Raw genomic sequence first — 21,132 nt, forward strand, 5'->3', positions numbered from 1 at the left:
TGACTTGGGCCTTTAAGATATTCTATGGAAGGCAGAACTAGTTTTCTGTTCCTGGCCTGCTGTTTTATCAGATTGGGAAGCACTAAAATATATTTCTAAGAGAGTATGGCTTACAGATTGCTTGGGAGTGTAAAAGAGTAATAGAAGTTCCAATTTCTTTATTTATTGGCAGCATGGGGTTGTTTGCTTCATTTGTTATTTAGGTTTGATCTCTGAGCCTTGATGCTCTACCACTTAAGTCACATCCTCAGCCCATTTGGTTCTAGATTATTTTTTCACTGGGTCTCCTGTCTGGCCTCAGATTGAAATCCTTCTAGCTAGAGTTCCAACATAGCTAGGATTACAGACATGTGCCATCATGCCCGGCCCATAAATGTGTGTTTGTTTAATGTGTTTACATTGTTGATTTCTATTCCTTGATGGCAGACACATCTTGGTGTCTTCTGAACCAGAGTTGTGTCTCAGAGGAAGGAAACACCCTGTCTAGCAAAAAGACCAACTATATCATTCAACAACATGCCTGCACAAAGAAGCCCTAAATTAAGTTGCTATCCTCTTTTGGAGCTTAATATATCTTAAGAAGGCAAGTTTTTACATCTGGGCTCAAATATATCTATTTTTAAAAAACTGACTAAACTATCCCAGAATTTGGAAAATCATCTTTAAATATCTTGATTCAGTCAGGCACCAGTGGCTCATAGAGGCTAGCTATCCAGTAGGCTGTAATTTGACGACCACAGTTCGAAGCCAGCCTGGGCAGGAAAGTCCATGAGACTCTCATTGCCAATTAACCAGAAAGAAAAAAAAAAAAAAGCCTAAAGTGCAGCTGTACCTTGAGTACAAAAGCTGTACCTTGAGTACAAAAGCTCAAGGACAACACCCAAGCCCTGAGTTTGAGCCCCAGGACCAGCACAAAAACAAATCAAAACAAAAGAAAACAAAAATATTGATTTTAAATACTAGCAATATGCTATGCAGTATGGTTTTCTAATAAGATTTTATTAAGGAGTTAAAGGAGAAGTTGTTGTATATTAGTGAAAAATCTTAGCTATAAGCTTGTTTAAATACTATTTAAATTTCTTAAATAACAAAAACTAATCCGTAATGGATTCCTGCCAAACAGAAGTCTTAAAGAGCTTTCCTCTGATGAATAAATTAGGAAGTTTTAATTCATTAATTTAATGGTTTCCTTGCTACTCTTTGGGGAAAGAACTGGCATTTAACACAGTTTTCTGTCTCCTAAGGTATCCAGCAAACTGTCTGTCTTGTATTTCTAAGCCAGCTACTGAGTAGACAAATGTGCTTGAGAAGGTCTGCTCTGTAACCATCTCTTTTTCCTTTTAGAATGCAACTGTCACTTTTGTAGCAAGTACAAAACTCCATTTCAGCCCATGTCATTAAAGAGTGATTCAATATTCCATAGAAACAGAACCCAGATGCATATAGTTTTACTCAACTTTCATATATGACCCTGTAAAGTGATAACTTTAAAAATACACATATCTGTAACTCAGTAACTTCACTCTCAAGAATAATAAATAGTAAAGACTTGAGTAAAAGAATAGTTATTACTTGGAAGCAACCTAATGCCCATAAATACAGCTACTGGCAGAGTAATATTTAACCTTTAAAAATGGTCTTGTCTGCCTAGCATGAACGAAGACCTGGGTTCAATTCCTCAGTACCACATACATAGAAAAGGCCAGAAATGGTGCTGTGGCTCAAGATAGAGCACTAGCCTTGAGGAAATCCAAGGACAGTGCTCAGGCCCTGAGCTCAAGCCCAGGACTGGCAAAAAAAAAAGAGAGGGAAAAAAAATAAAAATGGCCTGGTATGGAACCGAAGGCATGGTTCAAATGGTAGATGGTCAAGCCACAAGCAAAAGAAGCAGAGAAGAATGAGTCCTTGAATTTAAGCCCCAGAACAGTACACACACAACTACACATATGACCTTGCAGATAATTATTTGGTGATGTGGAAAGATAATGCATTAAGATGGGGGAGGGGTGCAGCTCAGAAGCAGAGGCTTTGCCAGCATGTGCCAAACCCTGAAGTTAGATTGCTAGCACCAGAAATAAAAATTGTTTTATTTGCACAAAAAGTGACCCAGCAAGGATTGCAGAATTGGGATCCATAGAAGCAGACTGAGAGGACTGAGGAGTCTTTGACCAAGAAGCATGTACTCTTCCTTGTATTCTACTTTTTAAAAAATGAACAGCTGGGCACTTGAGGCACCTATAATCTCAGGAGGTTGAGATCTGAGCATCATGCTTCAAGGCCAGTCTGCGAAGAAAAGCCTCTGAGTCTCTTATCTTCCATTAATGAACAAAAAGATGAAAGTGGACTTGTGGCTCAAGTGATAAAGCACCAGCCTCAAGTGCAAAAGCTAAGAGACGGTGCCCAAACAAACCACAGTAACAACACACACACACACACACACACACACACACACACACACACACACACGCGCGCGCGCAACCAGCACTGGTGGCTCACACCTGAAATCCTAGCTACTCAGAAGATTGAGATCTGAGGATCACTGTTCAAAGCCAGCTGGGGCAGGAAAGTCTGTGAGACTCTTAATCTCCAAGTAAACATCAGAAAACTAGAAGTGGCACTGTGGCTTAAAGTGGTAGGAGCACTAGCTATGATTAAAAAGAGCTCAGGGACAGCACCCAGGCTATGAGTTCAAGCCCCCATGACCAACCAAGAACAAACAAAAAAAATGCAGTTGAAGTGATTTCAAAATGTTTTTTTAAAAAATCAGATGTAAAATTTTGTGGAACTTGTATGGCAGCATAGAATGATATATAAAAATAAATTCATCAAAATGTGGTTAACTCTGAATGAGACTGTATCTTATTTCTACCTAAATTTTGGTTTGTTTGCATTGCCTAAGTGTTAAAAATGGATATGCATTATCTTTGCGATGCACAGAATTATTTTTGCCATTTAATGTATGCTCGTGTACTGAAGTAATCTTCAAACTTAAACTTCTATTTAGACTGTATTATAAAATGTAATTGTTTCATCTATAGTTCAAATAACCTCCACAAGGTATAATGTACTTCCAAGTCACTATAAGATGGTCATTCCCTTATAAAATACAGGATGGGGTCTGGTGTTTAGGAGGTTATTATCTTCTGCATTACCTGTTGCTCAGTGATAATTTCCTGAAAGGAAAAACGTTTACTATTATTGAATCACATCCTTTCTAAATTTACAATATAACCTTTAAAACAGAGTAGCCATTTGACTTTATGTAGATATTAAAATGCTAAGATAATTGCTTTTTGTCATTGTAGGTTTCACCCTCCTTTTTCTGCTTTTCTTAATTTGTTGAGAATCATCTCTGAGTTATAAGCTTCATTTTAAAATAATAATTTAAAATACCAATAAGAAAGTCCGACACAGTAGCTTAAGTCTATAATCCAAGATACTTGGGAGGTGAAGAATGAGAAATTGTGGTTCAAGATCACTCTGGACATAAAAGTTCTTGTGACATCATCTCAACCAATGGCTTGACACAGTGCCATGTGCCTGTTATCTAAGATAAACTATACTGTCTTTAAAAGGACAGAGAAATAATGTGTGCCTCTACAAATGTATGCGTAAATTAACTCTAAAGACACAGATAACCTGAAGTACCTGTGGGAAAAAAATATCACAGAAAACTGGCAACATTAGTTGCTTGTAACACGAAAGCCAAGAGAAAAATACTGAGTTTTCACCACATACTCTTTCAGTGATAGTACTGGTACTTATTTTAGTAGGCTGGCACTCTACTACTTAAGCCACACCTCCAGCTTTGGTTAATTTGGAGATAGAGCCTCACAGATTTTTCTGCCTGAACTTGGGCTGGCTTAGAACCATAATCCTCTGATCTCTACCTCCCAAATAGCTAGGATGACAGGCATGAGCCACCAGTGCCTGGCTGTGAATAGTTTTTCTATTAAAAAATAGATAATATGAATTAAATAATATAATTTGAGTTAAAAATAAAGAAATACTATCTTAAAATAGCTATACTATTGCTGGCACACAAGAATGTCTCTCTGCTAAAACATCATCAAATGTCTCTGCATGAACAAAATTCCCCTACTGGAAGTATCCTGGTAGTACACTCAGTGGAGGAGTAAAAATGGAAGTCTGGAATTCCTTCAGTAAATAAAGGGATACAATTTCTACCTTCCTCTTCTCCAACCACAGGAATCAGTGCCTTCTCAAGGTCAGCCTCACCTTGGAAAACAGGCATCTGCTGACTTTCCCTTGGCATAGAGTTCATAGTCTAGGCAGTGACTATGACCAAAGAATGGAGAGACTAGTGGGTACATCTTAGGAAACTTGGTGACACTTTGGTTGGAAATAGGGAACAGAGAAAAATACAGTTCCAATATTGTCTAATGATCAGCACAGCACAGCTACAGTTGTTCAAGTACCGCATGAGTATTAGCAAAGATGGATAACTCTAGTTGCTTCCACAACTCAAGGTGTGCAGGACGGTTCATTTTCTGTTAGTATTTGGCATTCATATTGCTAGTGTGAATGATGTTTTACTTTAGAAATTTTTTTCCTAGTTCAGGTCCATGGAATTGCCTGAGCCTTTGAATCCCACCAGCACTCTGTATTGCAGGGGTGCTGACTCTACTAGGAGGCAACACACATTTGAACAATTGGAGAAAAAATAAGAAACAAAACAATCACAGGACTTTCATCTGATTAACACAAAGGACTTGATATGCCACCATAAGGAATAATTAAGCTATAAATTTCATCTTTGTTTGCCAAATGAAAGACTTTTTAAAAAATAAAATAACTTCCCATCTCAACTTTATCCATCTAGATAAATGTAATTAGGTAATGGGTGATGAGTTGTTAGCATTTTATTTGCTATATTTGCAAGGGCATTAAGTGAGCACAAGGCTGACAACAAATATCGTCGGTTTCTGATTTTCAGAGACAAGAACGTGACTTTTGAGAATCAGACAGTCCTGGAGCACAAATTCTGGCAAATTAACTCTTCCTGTATGCTGAATAGGATCAGAGCGACTTTTGTCTTAGCTGATTTGCATGAGCTAATTGCTAGTTCCAAGTCAATGCAGAATGATCACCTACACCATTACATTCATAAATTAATATTCTTTTTTACTTTGCAATTATTTGCAGACAGGAAGAAACAGTATAAATAATCCTAAAGCTGTGTCTACACTTACATAATGAAGTTGTTAATTAAAGTAATGAGCTGGTTAATGGCAAGCCCGAAATTCTTTCATGAGATATCTATATAAGGGAGAAAGAAATAAATACTAATCGCAATTGCCTTAACATCTGATTTTTACTTTTTACAAGGATATATGCCTTCAATTACAGTTTGGTTATGAACCTGAATGCTTCTTTGATTCATCATTGACATACACGTTCTGCCTACAACTGCCAAAGTAACAGGTATCACACAGAAAGAAAACTCACCAAATTGGACTAGACACTGACTGAAGCAAGCAGGTGGCACTGAATATACAAAAACTGAGGTATAACTGAGGTTGCAGTAAGCCACCCGCTATGAATATCATGAATTTCTTTATTGCCACCCGTCCAGCGCAAGCCATTCTAGTTTTAAAGAATCCCATTCTTTTAAGAAACTGATCCTTTGGTCTGGCAGACCCCCAACTGATCTTAAATATTAGAGGCTGAAATCCCTAAAAATGCTTCTTGCTTCACACCTGGATTCTGGCTGGCAAATCACAATCCATAAACACCTGTGTTTGGGTGGGAATCCAGCCTACATTCTCCTTGTTTCAGTAAATGGTGCCATCAAACAATAATGGGAGCCAATAATGACTATAAAGCCACTAAGTTTGTACTTAGCCATTATTCAACAACAGAAAGCTGTTCTTGGCAGATTGATTCAGTAGCTCTAATAAGGTGGGACGTGGTAAAGATTCTAAAGGACACATAGTCTTTGAGGATGAAAGGACAAAGGCCTGAACTAAGACACTGACAGCAGAAAAGGAAAGGACAAGTTGTGAAGGCAACAGGTCTGGCCATGAAGCATGGTAGAAAGGAAATGGAATGGGTGATGTTAAGCTCTATGTATAATCTAAGAAGGAAAAAAGAGGAAGACTTCCCCCATTCTTTTCCCATAATTTCCCACACAAAAAATACAAAATTCCGGTACCACATACATAGCAAAAAAAAAAAGCTGGAAGTGGTGCTGACGCTCAAGTGGAAGAGTGCTAGCCTTGAGAAAGTCCAAGGACAGTGCTCAGGCCCAAGCCCTGAGCCCAAGCCCAGGACTGGCAAAAAAAATAAATAAAATTCCCTCAGGCATCTAAACACAGTTTACATAGAAAGTGACCTGAGGAACTGGTGTCTTGATGGGACAGTAACCATAGCAGCACATTATTAGTCAATGGATTAAGACCAAAAGAATATTGGAGCCAGCCTGGAGTCATTGCTAAAGTAGTAGGGCACCACCATGAACAGAAGAGCCCAGAGAGACCTCAATGCCCTAACATCCAGCCCCAGTAACCGTGTGTGTGTGTGTGTGTGTGTGTGTGTGTGTGTGTGTGTGGTTTTAAATGAAAGACAAAATAATTCTCTCTTAGCATGAGATATTTCATGTGCTTAGAAAGATGTAGGCATCTCTAAATAACTGTATTGATTGTATTTCATGTGTTTTACATTCAAATAAGGAGTATAATTTTAATTGATTACTATGTTTGGGAATAAAGGAATTCGAATTCAAAATAAAGAGCAGTTTTAATATGTTAAAAGTTAACTACATTCCCATGTTCAATATTTTTTTAAACAGCAATTGTATATAATGGGCCATTTTGAAGTATGATAAATGATGCATTCTGGATTCTAATAATGGCTAGCATTACTTATGACCCTTTCTTATAGCAATAGCCAATAAAAAAAGATCATATTTTCAGAATGTACATATCATTTTGAAGACCCTAATGTTAAAAAGTGAGTCAATTTATTTAATTTATAGGAATATGACAGCGAGCCTGGGAATAACATTTTATGGTTCTGGTTCCATCAATATCGGATGCCCTAAATTTTCCTTTTAAACATCTCCATTTTCTATTGTCATGTCTGAATTACCTTTATTATTGTATTTTACCTATTTCAATGTCTACTTCCTTTCTTATATAAATGTATTCATCAGCTGAAAGTCAAAAGAAACCTAGAAAGCCTTCCGATTTAAAACCCTTTAGTTACTATGTATGATGCTGTTAAAATCAGACTCAGTGCTCTCTCTGGTACAAATATGTTTGTTTATCTCATCATTAAATCTGACTCATTAAAAAGTGATCTTTTAACAGCAATAAAAGTGGGAAACTATACTAAAAATTGACTGCATTTTTATTTTATTATTTTTAATTTTTGGAACAATTTGAATTCTATTGTAAGCATTTTTCTCTAATTCCCACTGCTGTTCCACATAAGAAAAAGAAACTGAAACCTGACAGAACTATAACAAGTTGTAGAACCTACATGTAAATACACTTAAGAATCTCTTCATAAACATATAAAATACATGTGAACAGCAAATAATACTGTAAAATGACTTGGTGAAACCTCGACTAATAGAGATGCCTCAAAAACTGGAGGTTACAACATTCTCAGAGACTTCTCTAGTTCAGAGAACTGCATAATTAATTTCAGACAAGCTTTTGCCTTATAGATTAAAGCCATGAAAATCTTCAGTTTTTCATTCATCATTTTTGGTTCCATATTAGGTATTTTGTAACAGGCCAGAAGCAAAAATTCCTCTAGCCATTGTATTTACAATGTCTTATTTAACCTCAGACTATCAAAAATCTACATTGGCCTACTATTTGAAGGGATGAGAAAAATGAGAAAGTAATATAGTTTTACTTGATCAAGACTAAAAATCATCTCTATAACTACAAATTTCACCTGTAAGAAATTGCATAATATGGTAGTAAATCAGTTATTATTACTAATTGCATTCAACCTCTTAACACCCACAATTATTTTCTCTTTTCACCCATTCCTTCCATGATGAGTCTATTTTTATCATCATGCCCACTTTTCTCAAATTTTTGTATTTCCCATTATAGCATGAAAATCATCTTTGCTCTAGTAAACTACATTACTAGCCTAGATCTCATTAAAGGTGATATAAAATCTTTAGAACAATTAGATGGCAAAGAGAAAAACTGATCCCAAGTTTTCTGAATTTTACTAGACACTATTGTGACATTATACTCTGATCATAGTTGATGGTTTTGAAAAAAAAAACAAACCAGCTTCATCTGACACAAAAGGCTTTCACTCTTACAAAATTTCACCTGTCCTGTTAAGACGATCAATGATTTGGGAGAGAACATAAGCAACACCCATAGCAGCTAGCATTGCCCCATAAATGTCAGGAAATAAACATCTAAGTTGATTTTTTTATAAAACAAGTGCATCTTCATAGCAGTTCTTTATCTCCCAAATAGAATGTTATATCATTTAATTTGTATACAAGATGTGAAATTTTATAAGCTTGGAACAACCTCAACAATACAATTAACTTCATTTTCTACAGTGAGTCTCTGAATTCCTTGTCCCTTCACTCACGGGGAAATGAGGACTGTCACCTGTTCTTAGACTATATATCAGTGTTCACATTGTACCACACAATACAGTTTTATTTCATAAAAGAATTTGTTTCCAACTTGCCTTGTTTTCTTTCTTAACATTATTTTAGATACTTACTGGTAGGAAAACCAAAATGATTTTGAAAACATGTAAATGAAATACCAACAAAAAAAAACCTGTGTTCTGCATTGGATAATGGAGTTTTAATATATTTCTGCTGTCGAGTTAGTGAATTTGTGTGATAATTTTATGTGACAGTATAATTAAATTGTAAAACAATTCCCATTTCCTATGTATTTTATCTATTTATCATCATTTATTTCTTTACCTTCTTTTTCTGCAATAAATATTATTGTAAGGAGAGTTAAATAAGTTAAACCAATGCAATTACTTTTTACAGATTAAAATTAACTTAATATATCAATTTGTACACATTTATACAAAGTACCTACCACTTGCCTGGTATAAATAAATGTGTTTATTGCAGTATATTTATGATGTCACTGTGGTTTCCATGTTTGCCTTCCTTTTGAGTAATGATATATATGTTTAAACTTGACATTTTAACAGTATTTTCAAACAATTTCATTCATTATCAAATAACCATTTATTACACGATGGCAATTTTGTACCATTTTACTGAACCCTTTAGGCGCTTCTAAACAATGATTTATCAACCAATATACAGATTTTAATGCTTATCACAGCAAATATAGAAAGTAACATTAAATAGTGACCTGACAAGGGATAACTAAATTACTTTTTAATCCTGATGAGTCACGTTTAGTAATAGCCAGTATGCATTTATTGCTGTTCAAGAAATTAAGAGATGTATATTAAACTGTTGTATTCTTCATGTGTTCAGACAGTTAATTATAAAACCAATATGAACATTAACCATATTACCCCCCAAAGGATGATTTTAAAAGAGAGGAAGAAGAAAGGGGTATTTTAAGGTTCTTAGATGCTGGTCTGCTTGGTAGCTTTTTGTATCTTGGCCTCTCCGCAGGAGGGAAAATATTCCTGCTAAGAAAAGTCATTTGTGGGTAACAAATCAGGGATGATCCAGATGGATCGTGTTGTGTGAGACAAACGGCTACTTACAATAATCCGATCAGCTTGCTGCACACAAGACACATCCAGATCATTTTAATCCTCATGAGGTCTCACCATATCATCCTTGCTGGAGCATCCCACAAAAGTTATGTGGTCGTGAACTTTTATTAGGAAGGAGAAATTTAATTTCTCTATCTAAAGAAGCCAAATCAACAGTAAAATGTATGATCTTAATAGGATCACACAGTTGATCCAGTGAATAGTACAGTCCCCAGAGAATGCTAAAAGTTTAAATTTAAAAACAAACAATTATCAGGGACAGAAAGGGAGGAGGGAAAGACAAGACAAGCTTCCTTTCAAGTAGGGTCATTTACATAACACATTAAACCTGATAAAGGTGTCTGTCAGTATGTGGGAGGATCTGTATTTCTTCAGTTATCCACATGCAGAATGAATTAATTTGACACTAATTGCAGAAGGATTAAATTTATTCAATCTCTATAGAGTACTCCTCGACTATTAAAATTAAATGAAGATAAAAATGAATTATTCTTTCCTAGATCAAAAATTAAACATCAAATCAATTTATGAGGGTGCAAGAGATGATGGGCAGTGAAGATCACAACCTGTGACATTTTTTCTAAAATAAATTGAAATAGAAGCTTAATTTTGGATAGATTTATGAATTTAACAAAAAGATCCCTTACAGAAGAGGCTCCTGTGACATCTTTGGAAATGCAATATACCTTAGCTAGCAGAATCTAAAAACATCCACATTATTATAAATATTTTTTAAAAATACAACTAGGAAATTCATTTGCTAGAGAATAGCTTTGTTAAGGGTCAAAACAAAAAAAAATGGTCAAAGTGAAAAGAGGAACCTACTTCGAATTTCTTTAGTTCTACACTGACTGAGCAAAACAATCAGAGTAGTCTCAGAAACCAAACTTTGAAGGAACTTCCATTTTCAGAATGGTCCTTAAACAAAAGAGTTTCTTATTTATTCCAGACAAGGTTGGAGACTCCCTGGCACTGCCATGCTTCATGATCATGATAGGAGGGTTATAGCTTAGGGAAAAATCTACAAATTCAGTGGTCACAATGGAAGTCTAAATAAAAATTTCTGATGCTGAGTCAGTGACTACATTGTGGAAACTTCCAAACTTTAATTACTAATTTCCCTAGGAAATGTTTGAATTCTTTAACATACCTTTTCTATCATCTAGCACACAACTTTGTATGTGCGTACATTGTTTTGCTGTATGTGTCATTTTTAAAATGTAATACCTATGTATAAGACACATAGTTTTCAGATATTTATTCTGTCTAACATTTCAGCGAATTCCTAAGTGTTAAGCAACTAATAATCTCAGATTTAGACAAATGAGGACAGAGATTATAGTAAAATAAGGATAAATATGCCTTCTGTAACCCAGCCTAAACAACTAACTACCATTTTAGTATACATTTTATTTATCAAAACAAAGTTGCATTTTAATGTGAAATAATGTCATATCTTAAAATATCTTTTCTATCATCTGGTATGTAATCACAGCCCTACTTGGGCTGTTTTTGTTGTTTGTGTCTTTTTTCAAAAAGGACACACAATTTTCAGATATAACATTTCAGTGAATTCCAAAAGAATCCCAGCTTTAGCCAAATTAGGAAATAAATCTCTGGGACTTGTCCATGATGACAAGGATTATAGCAAATAAGCACTAATATGCCTGCCCTAACACAATCCAAACAACAGACTTTCATTTTGGTCTAAGTTTTATTCATAAGAACCTTCCGGGAAACATAATTGTATTTTAACATGGACCAGTGTCATAAACTAATTAAGGAAAGACTAACAATGTAATTTCAGGCATTAGTCATCTTATGAAATTAAATCCTCCCACATAGTTTCTCACTCCCCAAACAACACATGAGGCATATTTGATGTGATTTTTTTGTCTGGGTAAGAGCACTGTAAGATGGAATAGCATCTCATTTTATGCATTAATATTAACAATAAGAGGTAAGTGTTCCACTCCTCTACCCTTCTCCCACCCCTAACCAAAAAATCTAGAAGTTTAGAAATTAAGGATCATTTAAATTTACATATGAAATTTCTGTTTCCTATTCATATAAGCCTAAAATTGAAAACTTTCTTCCTTTTCCAGTAAGTATAATTTGGTGCTTTAGTTATATTTGGGGAGAAAGTATTTCTTTTTTCTTTATCAAAAGAGAACCATATTAATAAAAAGTAGTATAATTTTAGTATTTTCTCCTCAGTTATATGGAAATTCATGAAAAAGAATGGTTAGTACACTTAATTTGCAAAGCTCCCATACTTTAAAATCTAAACAATCACTTAAGAGTCTCTCAAGTTGAGTAGGTTATTTTTAGGAAATGAAATGCATTTTTGAAATATATTTTTAGAATATTTACCCACTGCAGCAGTGAGTTAGATGAAGTCACAATATAATTGTTATATTTGTATTAAAATGTATTTCTTTTACATAGCCTTGTTAGTGCTTTGTTTTATTAAATATGGTAAGACTTTCAATAGACACAATTGCTTATGTTTTCTTTTTAATATAATTTTTGTTATTATTAGGATGTTATACAGAAGGGTTAAGTCAGGTAATGAGTACATTTCTTTCTTTTTCTTTTTTTTTAGTTGTAATTCTTTTTTTATTGTCAGAATACTGTATAGAGGGGTTACAGTTACATTCATTGGTAGTAGGTGCATTAATTTTCACATATTGATACCCCTTCTCCTCATGTTTTTGTTCCCATTTCCCTCCCTCCACCCCTTCCCAATCATCTTGTTTCCCCTTTCCCTTTCCTATTTCAAATAAACAAATAAATGTATATACATTATACCAAAAACAAAGTCAGATAAAGTAACAATATGAGATTAACCATAAAGGCAAAAAAAAAAAAGAAGAGACATACCAAAGTACATCAAGAACAGTCACAAGATAAAGCTCTTGTGTCCATACCGTAGAGCCATTTCATTTACTTTCATCCTATATGACCTAACGTACCTAGGTTTTGAGCTAGGTAATCCTCTGCTAGGAGAGTCTTAGATGTGTACTAATTATTACAAATGAGGGAAACCATTGAGCCTATGTTCCTTTGGGCCTGGCTTACTTCACTTAATATGATTTTTTCCAAGTCTTTCCATTTCCTTACGAATGAGGCGATGTCATTCTTTCCTATAGCAGCATAGAATTCCATTGTGTAGAGTACATTTCTTTCTGGACAATGTCACCAGTCCTACTATTTTCCCTCAGATTTTCCCTCCCATCCCTGCCCACATGTTACATAGTTCATTGTCCACATAGTGTCTACTGAGTACCAGGACTGTATTTGTTCACTTTTTCTCCCTCTGTTTCTGTACCCCCATCCCAGAAGATATAAAAAAGAACAAACAAAACAAAAAAAGATAAACAACAATAAAAACTAAAAGTGCTTGCTTGTATATTTTGAAATGCATTTGTTGGCCATATTTATTTTAATTATAAGTCAATTCCATGGATAGCCATGTCTTAACACTTTTAGAAGATCACTAGTCATGAACTGGAGTGGATTTTTTTTCATTGACTTATATTCAGGACAAAGATCTGTGTATGTATGCATGCACAGAGATCTCGGGGCTTAGACATGGTCCCTGAGTTTTTTTGCTAGCACTCTACCACTTGAACCACAGCTCCACTTCTGGCTTTTGGTTGTTTAGTTGGAAATAAGAGTCTCATGGATTTTCCTGCTGGGGTGGCTTTGAATTGCCATCCTTAGATCTCAGCCTCCCGAGTAGATACGATTGCAGGAGTAAGCCTTTGGTCTGTGGCAAGATAGAGATCTTACATACTAAAGAATTCAGTAAACAGGGGCCAGGAGTTTGGCCTAGTGGTTGAGTGCTTGCCTAGCATGCATGAAGACCCGGGTTCGATTCCTCGGTACCACATGCATAGAAAAAAGCCAGAAGTGGTGCTGAGGCTCAAGTGGTAGAGCTCTAGCCTTGAGAAAGTCCAAGGACAGTGCTCAGGTCCTGAGCTCAAGGCCCGGACTGGCAAAAAAAAAAAAAAAAAAGAATTCAGTAAACAATACAGTGTAAATGAGGGTCTCTACCCAATTGGTCACTGTGGTAGCAACGACAGAGTTGCTATCATCTTTACCAACTTTAATTATCTTCTGTTATAAAAGTTATGTCCTCAGATAGTTTTAAACTCTTACCTATCCTTTCTTTTATGACTCCCAGAAACATCTTCACAGAGCACTTGAGTATGAACTCAAAATGTATCCCTACTATTGGTTATAACAAATAATCCAAAGTAGAATGAACTTTGGCACTTCTATTGAATGAACTTTACATGTGTCAACCCTAACAAACAGGAGTATGTCTAGATAGAAACACAGGCTCTTGCATCACTCCAAAGCACAACTTTGTTTCCTGAATTGAACCTTAATAGACCTATGCACTAAAATCCTCTTAAAAATAAGCTTGGTTTCTCCCTGGAATGGCTATAATGTAACTTTTCACATGGAAGTATTTCTTGGAAATATGCACAGTTGCTTTCCTCTAGTACTCTCTGGGATATGGAAGCATTACACAAGGGTATTGTGCAATGTATGTGTACAGTCCAATTTGGCTCTCTGAAATAGGAAAGTACAAATTCTCTGTGGAACCGTTTCTTTGACTCGTTCATTGTAGGAAAGATGATTGTCACCATGCCAATGATAAAAATTGCTGCTGGGTTTAGTTTTGAATTTTATCAAGTGAGTAAGTGAAATATATATGTTCGTCTCAGACTCAAGTTATGAATAATTAAATGAATATATAATTTGTATCCAGTTTTACAGCCTGGAGCTTAAGCAGCAAAGACATCTTAGTCCATGTAAAAAAAGGTTCTTCATGCTTTTTCTTTTACGAAAATTATGAGTGAGCTGCCAAATATCTCTGAATTTATATGCTTGTAAGCAAGAATAACAATCTGCCTATAAAATCACACAGGGGAGAATGAAGTAGCCTTCAAGAGTTTTATGTAACATATCTTATGCCTTCTGAAATTTGAATTTGCTTAAGCGTTTTTCTCAGCATCAACTCAATGTCTTATTTCTCATTATTTCTTGCCCAAATTATTTTTTTAGTGGCACTAGAGCTTCAACTTAAGGCTTCATGCTTACTAAGCAAGCACTCTACCACTTGAAAAACACCCCCCTAGACCTTTTGCTGTAGGTAAGGTTTCTTGGGTTTGCTCAGCTAGCTTCAGATCTCAATCTTCCTACCTATACCTCTTGTGCAGCTTGGATTACAGGTGTGAATCATCATGCACAGCTTATTTGTTGAGATAGAGGTCTCACTGTCTTTTTATGGGGGTTTCCCTGAACCATTATATTCCCTACCAATTCTTCCCAAGTAGTTGTGGTTGCAGGCATGAGCCACTGCACCCAGCTCCTCTCTTACCTTTTCTCTAGCCAAGACTGGGTCCAAGTTTGGGGAGCAGACCTAGAAAATAACATTAGGTAAGTGTATATAAATCTATCCTCTGGAAATACTATATAAACTGAACAATGAGAGTACCCTCCTGTCACTAATGAAAGCATGACATTCAAAGATCAGCTCTCAGTGAGGAACTAGAGCTATCTGTCCAGCTGAGCAGGTTGTGTCCAGCAATCAGAATTCTGATGATGCATCACTCCATTTACCAAGCCACATGTTCTAGAGCAAGGCTCCTTCTGCTTAGAAGGAATGAATGGCTTTTGAAATTTTCCACAGAAGTACCTATCTACGTGAGATGTCAAAAAAGCAGCATTGAGTTCACCAACCTTTCCCTGAGATGCATCACCTCGCCAGGATTCCCTCAGTTACCTTGCAGAAAATTGTGCTTTATGAAAAATTTTCTCATTCTAATAGATAACTTCGTTTTGTCATTCATAAGGTAGGACTTGTGAGAAATGCCAAGAAAATCTGTGTAAGGAGATGCTCTTTTAATTATTTACAAAAACAATCTGCAGGAGTGTGACATGCTGTGTTCATATGGAGTAATAGCATCTTCATATTTCTCCATCTGTTAAGAGATGCCTGGAGACTGGACTGGTGGGGGAGAAAGACTGGCAGCAGGAACAGAAAAGCACAAAGCAGAAGAAAACTGCTATTCAAGAAATTGGTGTGCTGCTGAGAAAATAGCACAAAATTCTCTCACACTTTCATGGCAAAGTGGGCCAGGCAGAGAAGAGAAACAGAATATAAAACATTTACCAAGAATATAGTTTTACGCATTGAAAAGTTAATAACATACAACATCTATAATAATAACAACAGCAATAATACTGCTAATAACAAAGAAGAAAATAAGAGAGGAAGCAAATTACTAATAAGAAATTAGTAGTTCTTTCCCATGGACAACATGTGTATAATTGTAGAGAGAGCTTCCAGGAGGAATGCCATTCTACCACTCACACTGAAACACAACTGTCATTTTGACTTTTATGAAATCAACAAGTGTAAATATAAATGCAACTTCCAGTAGAGACTTTCAGCAAAACACAATGACAAAAGGTCTCCATAACTGGCTCCAGTCCAGTTGCCAATAAAGGTACTTGGTGATTGACTATCTACAAAGAAACGCAAGTAACTTCCTGTATTTTACTGGACCACAATGGTACAAAACTAAAAAATCAATAATAGCAGAAAGCACAGAAAATATCTTAACACATAGAGACTGGATAATTCACTTTTGAATGGCCAATGAATGGGTTGTTGAAGAAATAAGGAAACATATTTGCCTTTAGACATCCCAGAAGTAAAGGAAAATACAAATCGTCAAAACCTTTGGAACACAGGAAAAAGCATTGCTGGCCAGGAGCGTGGCCTAGTGGTAGAATGCTTGCCTAGCATACCTGAGAGCCTCAGTACCACAAACATAGAAAAAGCCAGAAGTGGGGCTGTGGCTCAAGTGGTAGAGCACTAGCCTTGAGAAAGCCCAAGAACAGTGCCCAGGCCCTGAGTTCAAGGCCCAGGACTGATAGAGTGCACAAAGCCCTGCGTTCAATTCCTTAGTACCACATGCTCGGAAAAAGCCAGTAATGGTGTGGTGGCTCAAGGGGTAGAACACTAGCCTTGAAAAAGCCTAACAACAGTGCCCAGACCCTGAGTTCAAGCCCCAGGACTGGCAAAAATAAATACATACATACATGCATGCATGCATACATACATACATACGTACATATGTACGCACATACAAAAAGAGCACACCTCTTTAGTAAAGATTAGATATAATAAGCCAAGATCATCCTAAATGGGAAAAATACTATTTTTCTCTAAAAACAATAGTGTCCACTCTACTCACCCTTATTCACCTTAGCCAGAGAAAAAAATAAAATGGATACAAGTAGGAAAGAAAAATCAATTGTCCCTATTTGCAAATGATGTGATATGCTTAAAGATGGACCCTAAAGTTTCCATCAAAAATAATTCTAAGATCTGATAAATGCTTATGGTAAAGTAGTAGGTTACAAAATCGAAATTTAAAAATCAGTGTTTTTCTGTAGACCAATTGTGAACAGGCTAGGAAAGAAATCAGGAAAACAATCTAACTCACAATAGCCTCAAAACCCAGGAAACAACTAGGAATAAAGCTACCTAGGATGATGAAATAACCAACAGTGAAGAAAGAAACTGAAGATAGAAGATGAAAAGACCTCCTGTGTTCATAGATCAGAAAAATTAGAACTGAGAAAATGGCTATACTATCAAAAGCAATCTAGAGAGTCTTCAAAACTCAAAAAGGGAACAGGCTAAAAGTGTGGTTCAAGTGATACAATGCACTGAATTTAACCACAATACCAAAAAAAAAGCATAAATGATTTCCAATAAATATGATGGCTGAAATATTTTTATTGACCTGAAAAGGAATTTTTTCTGAAAAGGAATTTTTATGAAGACTGCAAATTATGTATATGCACGCACACACACACGCACACATATATACATATACTCATGTTACTCTTTTTTTCATATATTTTTTATTGTAACTAATAGAAGGGTTACATTATATTCGCCAGATAGAAGGTGCATTACTTCACCTACATTGATACCCTTTCTCATGTCTTGGTCCCCATTTCCCTCCCCCCTACCCCCACCTCTCATCTTGTTTTCCCCCCTTCCCTAACCAATTTCAAATAACCAAATACGCATATATCCAATATATCACCCTGCACTAGAATTAACTCCAAATGGATCAAAGACCTCGAGGTAAAAGCCGACACACTGAAAATTTTACAAGAAGGAATAGGAGACACACTAGGCCTCCTTGGCACAGGTCAAAACTTTCTCAATAAGGACCAAGAAACACAACAAATCAGAGAAAGGCTGGATAAGTGGGACTGCATTAAACTGCAGAGCTTTTATATGGCAAAGGACATAGCTAGTAAATTAATTAGGAAGCCTACAGAATGGGAAAAGATCTTCACTAATCATGTTACTCTTAAAAGACATAGATAGATAGATCCTTTGAGGCTTATCTGTAGTTTCTAACATTTTAACAATAATTATGGATTGTATATGTGATGAGAATATAAGAAATAGAAGAATGGCTTACATAAAACCAAACACACTGCTCAAACTTACTAAATGATAAAGTTACTAAAAAGGAGATCTCTCTCTCTCTCTCTCTCTCTCTCTCTCTCTCTCTCTCTCTCTCTCACACACACACACACACACACACACACACACACACACACAAAACATGATTTCAAATGATTTTCTGCCACCTTGTGGGAAAATCTACACATTGCAGAACTGAAATAGGAAAAATTCAGAACTATGAAAAATCTGAGTGATGAGGATATTTCTTATGTGGATCAAATGTTTACTTAAAGCTTTGTTGATCAGTTTGTTTGATTTCCCAGGAAATTGCTAGGTAGAAAATAATAGTGCCTAACACTTGTATGTGCTTAGAGTATGGTAAACACTATTCACATGAATGGGTCTGTATATACACACTTATACAGATATATATATATATTTGTGGGAATACATATACATATATAGTTTTATCTCACAGAAATTCCATAAGATTATTTCCCTCTATTTTAAAGAGAGGATATAGATTTCTTAATCATCTGCAAACTGTAAGAAAATTTGGACAAGTGCCCCAAAGGGTTGTGTTTTGTGAACTGCACTAATAGTTGATTGATATATCTCTGATGAAGAACCATTTTATTTTTGTCAGTTGTAGGGCTTGGACTCTGGGCCTGGGCGTTGTCCTTGTGCTCTTCAGCTCAAAGCTACTGCCCTACCCCTTGAGCCTCAGCACCACTTGTGGGTTTTCTAGTGGATAATTGAAGATGAGTCTCACATTCTTTAGTGCCCAGGCTGGCTTTGAACTGCAATCCTCAGATCTCAGTCTCCTGAATAGGTAGGATTACAGGTGTGAGCCACCATGCCCAACCTTTTTGTGTGTGTGTGTGTGTGTGTGTGTGTGTGTGTGTGTGTGTTGCTATTTCTTTTTTGCCCATCCTGGGGCTTGCACTTAGGTTTTGGGTACTGTCCCTGAGCTTCTTTTGCTCAAGGGTAGCACTCTACCACTTGCACCACAGCCCCACGTCCAGATTTTTCTGTTTATGTGGTACTAAGGAATCAAACCTAGGGCTTCAAGCATGCTAGGCAAACACTTTCTCACTAAATCACATTCCTAGCCCTGGAAGAATCTTTCTAGATGCAACTTCTAAGAAGATTAAGCTCTCCAAGCTAGTGCTTCCTGTAAGAGTTGCTTCTGAGCGCCGGGAGTTTGGCCTAGTGGTTAAAGTGCTTGCCTAGCATGCATGAAGACCCGGGTTCGATTCCTTGGTACCACATACATAGAAAAAAGCCGGAAGTGGTGCTGAGGCTCAAGTGGTAGAGCTCTAGCCTTGAGAAAGTCCAAGGACAGTGCTCAGGCCCTGAGCTCAAGCCCAGGACTGGCAAAAAAAAAAAAAAAAAGAGTTGCTTCTGAAAGTACAGTTCTACAGCTTGGACAACTATTTGTTACTGGTGCACAGAAGAAAAGTATGGAAGTTGAGGTCCTCATACCATTGGGTTGGTCGTGGGGCTTGAACTCTGGGCCTGGGCGCTGTCCCTGAGCTCTTCAGCTCAGGGCTAGCGCTCTACCTCGTTGAACCACAGAGCCACTTCAGGTTTTCTGGTTAACTAGAGAGAAGAGTCTCAGTGACTTTCACGCCCAGGCTGGCTTTGAACCACGATCCTCAGTTCTCAGCCTCCTGAGTAGCTACGATTACAGGCCGTGAGCCACAGGTGCCTGGCATTTCACACCATTTTTATAGATCATTTTAATGTTATTTTTTTACTTAGACTTTTGTCTTTCATTCACCTGCTATTTTATTTTATTAAGTTATAGACCATGCTAGGTGCTTATACCTATAATTCTAGCTACTCAGAAGGGTAAGATCTGAGAAATCCTGCTTTGAGGCTAACCGGGGCCGGCAAATCAGGAGATTAACAGAGTTTTGCCTCCAATTAACCAGCAAAAAAGCAGGAAAGAGAGGCCAGGCATAGGAGACCCACGCCTGTAATCTTAGCTACTCAGAAGGACTGAGGTGTGAGGATCATGAGTCGAAGCCAGCCAGTGAAGGAAAGTCTATGACACCCTTATCGCCAATTAACTATCAAAAACGGGAAGCAGGGCTGTGGCTCAAACAGTCTTGAGTGTGAAAGTGTCAACAGCATCCAGGTCCCTGAGTTCAAGCCCCAGAACCAGCACACAGTCAGAGACATAGAGACAGACAGACAGACAGACACACACACAGCAGGGAGAGAAGGTGTGGCTCCAATGGTAGAACCCCCAGCCCTGAGTGAACATATGCCAAGTGAGAGCGTGAGGCCCTGAGTTCAAGCCCCAGTAGTGGTACTACGTAAATTACTGACTGGAATTTTAAAAACAAAAATTAACTGCTCCCCACAGAAAGTTTAAGCAGCACTGCTGGACAGCAAAGCTGTTTGAAGAATTTTACCGAAGTCGGGCTTCTCCTGAGGTCTTACTCCCCCCTCCCACCCCACCATTTTTCTTCCCCTCGTTTCAGCAACTTTGTTATACAGTATACAGTGATTGCAATAATTGTTAAGTATAAGCTAAAAAGAATAAGAAAAAAAAAAGGTAACTTGGTTCTGGGAGGTGGCAAACTGACGTACCAGAGGGAAAAGCCAAGAAGCCGCGAAGTACCTCAGAGACGCCTCACGTGCGGCGGCGTTGACGCCAAAGGTTCCCGCCCAGCTGGACAGACACAAGTGCGCTTGCGCGGCACCAGCTGCTTAAAGGTTCCCGCCCAGTTAGACAGCTGCGCTCGCGCATGCGCGAGCCTGTGTTGGCTGGGGGCGAGATGGCGGGGCGGGACGTTGGGGGGGGGGAGGGAGACGCTGAGAGTTCTGAAGTTAACGCCACGCCTCCACTTCCGCCCTCTGAGGTGCCT

The 21,132-nt window shown here is 37.1% G+C and overlaps 1 protein-coding gene across 5 annotated transcripts in view; it reads right to left on the reverse strand.

Moving 5' to 3' along the window:
- Positions 1-20,979, reverse strand: part of LOC150046401 (uncharacterized) — a 172,041-nt gene extending 151,062 nt beyond the window's left edge. For all 5 annotated transcript variants that reach the window (XR_016539679.1, XR_016539675.1, XR_016539678.1 and 2 more), the window contains exons 1-2: positions 20,855-20,979; positions 15,131-15,172 (exon numbers count right to left, since the gene is read on the reverse strand). The gene's annotated coding sequence lies outside the window, so the exon portion shown is untranslated. The remainder of the gene's footprint in view (positions 1-15,130; positions 15,173-20,854) is intronic.
- Between the last annotated feature and the right edge of the window lie 153 nt (positions 20,980-21,132).

The sequence above is a fragment of the Megascapheus bottae genome, chromosome 25 (assembly GCF_031878675.1).
Source record: "Megascapheus bottae isolate mThoBot1 chromosome 25, mThoBot2.hap1, whole genome shotgun sequence".
Taxonomy (NCBI): Eukaryota; Metazoa; Chordata; class Mammalia; order Rodentia; family Geomyidae; genus Megascapheus; species Megascapheus bottae.